Source organism: Zea mays, chromosome 10, assembly GCF_902167145.1.
Source record: "Zea mays cultivar B73 chromosome 10, Zm-B73-REFERENCE-NAM-5.0, whole genome shotgun sequence".
NCBI classification, from domain to species: Eukaryota; Viridiplantae; Streptophyta; class Magnoliopsida; order Poales; family Poaceae; genus Zea; species Zea mays.
Window position 1 is genome coordinate 124,894,136 of NC_050105.1, and position 5,556 is coordinate 124,899,691.

The 5,556-nt window shown below is 44.5% G+C and overlaps 1 long non-coding RNA gene across 1 annotated transcript; it reads left to right on the top strand.

Annotated features, from left to right (window-relative positions):
* The first annotated feature begins 2,963 nt into the window (after positions 1 to 2,963).
* On the top strand, positions 2,964 to 4,574 carry LOC103641718 (uncharacterized). The gene is made up of 2 exons (XR_560465.1): positions 2,964 to 3,686; positions 3,763 to 4,574. It is a non-coding gene; the product is annotated as an uncharacterized lncRNA (long non-coding RNA).
* The last annotated feature ends 982 nt before the right edge of the window (positions 4,575 to 5,556 follow it).

Genomic DNA, 5,556 nt, shown 5'->3' on the forward strand with positions numbered 1-5,556 from the left:
CCGGCGAGGAATGTGGTCTCTGCTGCCAGTCAGACGCGGGCGCCGGACTCGTTCGAATTCGCGCGGGCTAGCTGTAAGCTTGCGGTACTTTTTTTTTAGCTGCCGGCGGCTCAGTCCCAGAAAGATTCCGTGCTTAATTTTTTTTCCCGATAGCACATCACATGCTGGTGTAGCCTGTAGATAAACAACCGCGTGCTGTACCTTTTTTTTTTGGGAGGTAGCATACTAGCATGAGCTTCCTGGGGATACGTCGAGAGCAGTTGTGTGGGCCGAGCAAAGCAAGCGACCAAGCGGTGTGCAAGCAAGTGTGTGGGCTATGTGACACGTTGGGCTACAATGGGTCAGATGAAATTTACTCCCACTCCCAACACAAACCAGATGAGGAGGTGTTTTCTAGCTACATAATTTCTACTACATTTTTTTCCCCTTCTTCAGACTCCATAGAAAGAAAATGACAAGGTATAAGGAACAGCATAAAGATTAGCATCGGAAGGAATTTAAATTGCTGCTGCAATACATGTGTGGCTAGCCAGAATACTCCACACAGCCTGCGAAGGCGACACGACATTCTTCGATTATTAGCATAAATAGGGGAAATAAATAGTCAGTAAAAAAAATAGTCGCGGCAGGTTAGCTAGATTCAGGGAAAGGGCAAACAAAGGGTGACGTGACTACCATTCACCGATACATACATGTGTTATATACGCAATGGGAATGGAATGAAGTGTTCAGCGTACTAATTTGTGGTTCAAAGTACACATAGAACCCCGGCCATAAAAAAGGATTATGTCGCCGCCTCGTGATCGTGAAGCAGCCTGATTGTGAATGTGGAACTATATAGTAAAACAAAAAAGAAGAACTGAACACAATCTCATCAATCATTTGTATCATGTATTTATTACACAAGGACAGGATAAAGTGGCAGCTTTACATGGCTAGATGCAGGTGCTAATGATCAGTGAAGTTCTGAAATGTGACACTCGGATGCAACTTTCTGACTGAGTTATCAGATAAAAAAGGAAATCCCACCTGTATATGGACATTAGACTGGCTTCAACGGCGCACGCTCCGGTATCTGTGGCGGCTACAGTTTACCGCCGGACCGTTCATCGGTTCACGCTAAGTCCGCTACAGTGCAAGCGGATGACAGAGGACACCGCCAGATAAGGGGTGGTGCAGCCGGCCCTCTTCCCTTGATGTGCGTGCACGGTGATGTTTGGTAGTGGATGAAAAATTGGTAATGGATGATAAATAGGTATGAAAAATGATATTTTATGGAGGTAGTTGGATATAGGGGGAGAATTTAGGGGAAACCGCTGCAGAGAGTGAAAACATATGAGGAGACCGGTTGCTGACGTGGCGGGATAGTGGGATATAGGGGGTGAAATATAGAGGGAACCATTGAACACAGTCTTAGCATGTCAGTACTAACACCTGATATGTCAGACTGCAATTTAATGTGAACCAGCATTCAATCAGAAGACAAACATTTCAGAACTAAAATATGGACTAAAGAGTAGTCTCTAGTTTTTAGGCCCATTTAGTCCTTTTTTTGCCAAACACTAAGACAAAAATATGGACTAAAATGATTTAGTCTTTAGTCCTTCACATAGGTGCTAAAAGAGACTAAAAGCCCACATGAGTGTATTCTAAGGGCATTTGAGTTTTTGAACAATGTATTTAATGACTTTAGAATCTATTTAGTCCTTAGAACCAAATAAGTAGGGACTAAAGTTTAGTCCTAGGACTAAAGTTTAGTCCTAAGACTAATTGAAACAAAACATGGCCAGAAGCTAAGCAAAACATTTCGTACTTCTTCATGGTCAATGTTTTGGAAATACGCATACTCTGTGCTTGCAATGGAAAAATAATATCATGACACCGCAAATCACGGAACAATCTCCTGTGTGAGGGCTAGTTTGGTATCCTATTTTTCCCAAGAAAAATTAGTTTATTTTTACTTGAAAAAATAGAATTTCTAAACTAGCCCTAAATAAATTATAAATTATGTTGATCGGTAAGCACAGAAACAGTAGGTGGTGTTCACAAACCAACCATCAGCCTCTTCCAAAAACCGATTATCCATGTTTGTTCCTAGGACATGGTGGGGATATGGGATAGAGTGGTTTTCCTCCATGGTTTTTAAGGCTAATTTGACAACCCTATTTCCCCACAAAGGATTCTAATTTCTCAAAGGAAAGTAAACTAATTTCTCTTGAGAAAATAAAAATCACTTGAAAATGGTGTTGCCAAACTAGCCCTTAAGTGGGATTTGTGTTCGGTTGTGCTTGGTTTAGAGGGACGGGATCATCTTGTTCCGTGTTTGGAACACGTACATCAAAAGGTGAGACAATCCATCTGACATGTGGGGCTCACATGTCAGCCCCCTCTTCTTCCTTGCACCAAGAACTCGTTACTCGCGGGAGGGACCCTTGACATCTGGCTTTTGTGGGGGCCACCACATGAAGATGACAGATTCATCATCTAATCTAATAAACACGAGGCTAGCAGTTTTGTTTGATCTGTATATAGGAGTGCTGATCTAATTTATGGGTCCCACAACAACGAGGTATCGAAACGAGATTGGTTCTCCACAAAATATGTGGAGCTGTCGAGGTAGACTGCACGATAGCCAAACTCACAAAAAACAGTCCCACTTCGAGAATCGTGATTAGAGATGGCAATGGGTACTCGAAACCCGTAAACCCCACGGGTTTTACCCGATATAGAGCCGGGTGTGGAAGCAATCTCTTACCCACAGGTACACAATTGGGCAGAAACCTCTACCCATCGGGGTAAAGCGGGTACGAGTTTAGCTGTGCAGTACCCATACCCGCGTACCCGTGGGTAAGTGGTACCCGCTCCCCCAGAGGCTATAGCCCACATAAGTGTTGTGCGCCTGTGCCGAAGTGCCCGTGAGCCCATTTGCCACAACGCCAAAGTGCGTGTGAGTGGTGAGCCCATTTGCCACAAACGGCTGACTGGGTCGACGGCTGAAGCCGAACCCTAGAAGTTCTCTGTTGTGTCGAAGTCGAACCCTAGAAGTTCTCTGTTCTCTCCCTCGTCCGGTCGTCCTCGTCCCTCACTCCCTCTCCCTAGTTGCCTACCCCCGCCGCCGCTCAACTCAATAGTTGCTCGGTGCCTCGGCCTCGGTTGCTCTTGCAGTCTTGCTCGCCAAGTCGCCAGGTGACCAGGTCCTAGACCCACGCCGCCGCTGCATCCAGATTCCGGACCCACGCCACTGCCGCCTGCATCCAGTCTCCATGGCAGTTACCAGTGACACCACAAATGATGACGGACGGTGATGCTTCTTCTTGAACCTCGTTCCTCTTCGTCATATTAACCTTGTAGCTCCGCACATGACCGCATCTTCATCTCGCCCTTTGCTGACACCTCGCCGTCCCAAAGGAAGTCGCTACCACTTCAACTGAGCATTGCCCCCGGATTCGAAGGACAAGAGCAACGACGGCGACAGAGACCCAAATGGATCTGCTTCCCCTTCATCTCTTGCACTTCCTACTCCGAACAGAGGACAAGGCTCATGTGGGCAGGGCCGACAGGCCAAACGTCGTCACGTTCGCTCCCGGCGGTTGACACATCGTGAAGGCTGGTGGTAGCCGGCCTCCCCGGTCTTCAAATACAACCGTCGCTGCTCGATCAGGTCGCAAACTCCTGCTACCTCTCAGGTAATAATAATTAGTGGTTTGTTTTGGGTTAACAAAAATCTAGATGCGTATGATATTTAGTTGTTAATTTCTATAGGTTGAGGAAAATGTCTACAGCTAGTGAGAGTGATGGAACTCATGGAAGCAACCAGAGCCAGTGTGCAGTGTCTCAAGAGTCACCACCTGCCACTGAGTCAAACAACGATGCAGAGTCAATTGACATACAAGATGAAGATGAAGAGGAAGATGTTGTAGTTGGGTCCAAGAGGAAACGAACTTTTGCTGTTTGGAAAGAGTTCACCGAAGTGCGGATTGGAGGCAATGTACATGCAAAATGCAACTATTGCTCCAAGAAGCTTTCAGGATCATCCAAGAATGGAACTAACCATCTTCGTCTCCATTTGAAGTCTTGTGTGCAAAAGAGGATCAAGGTGAATGGAAAGACCATGGCACATGCTTCTTTGAGGTTTGGTAAAACAGATGCTGGGACGGTTTTAGTTGAGAACTACACCTTTGATCAAGACATAGCTAGACAAGAACTTAGTGCAATGATAGTACTTCATGAGTACCCATTAAGCATGGTTGATCATGTAGGCTTCAGAAGGTTTGTTGGTGCACTTCAACCACTTTTCAAGATTGGGACAAGGAATACTATAAGGTATAATAGATGTGACTTCTAGTTTTACTTCTAGTTCTTTTGATAGCCTGGAGTCATGTGGAGTTCTTTTGAATCAAAGGCTCTGGACGCATGCTAGTGGGTAATGTAATGTTGCTGCTGGTGGTCATGTAGTGTCGACGTGTGGTACTGGTTAACCACCAATAATTGTAATTTTCTGGTGATCATGTAATGCTGCTGGAGCTGGACGTGTTCTTTTGGTTATTTATGCTGCTGCTGGTAAACTTGCAAAATTTGAGATGTGCTCACGTACTGATGTGGCCATGTAGGCTGTAACTAAGCCTGTAACTTTTGAACTCATGTGACTATGTCAGATTATGGCTTGTGAGTGATTTGAGTTTATATCTTGTCCATATGTGACTACTTAAATTTGTAATTTGTTATTTTTTGTCGGGTGTTAATCGGGTATGGGTTACCCATCGGGTGTCAATACCCACTCGGGTACGGGTGTGGGTACACTTTCCTACCCGTGGCCAGGTATGGGTATTGTGCCGGGTAGATTTTGTTTTTATGGGTACGGGTATGGGTATGCAATACCCGATCGGTACGTACTCGTTGCCATCTCTAATTGTGATGTCCTTCCACCAGTTGTAGTTGTCCAGGATCACGAAAGAACCCATCCTATGTGATAAATATGCGACTTAATTTGCCAAAGGCTGCTCTCTTTGGTCGCGGTGGGAATTGTGAGTTTTTTGCTATTATAACACTTGTTTTAACAGGTTTCTCCGTTATAGTATTCTTAATATGACCTTCTGTATAATGGTATTTGCAAGTGCTATTACTCTTTAAAATAGTATTCTCACCTCTTTTTATTATTTATTTTTCCTTTATTTTTCCCTTCTCCTAAACTGATTGTATTGCCCTCAATCCCCATCACATCTGTTCGCTCGTTTCTTGATAGCATTCGGCGCCGCCAAATTTTCTAACGTCGCTGTCGTAACATGGCGTTAGCTCCTTCCATCTGTATTGCGGTCCCCAATTGGCAATTCCCATCCGTATGTTCGTTTCTTCACTTCACCGCGTGGATAGCATATGCCAGGATCAAGAGCAGATCCCACCAATACATTGAATTCACAATCGTTAGTCACGTTTTAATTTCAGTATTTTACCTCCATAAAATGATACATTTACAGTATTGAGAATTAGCAACAAATGTACTACCAGATTTACACTTTCCATGAATGAAAAAACTATTGTATTTCCTGTCAAGAAACG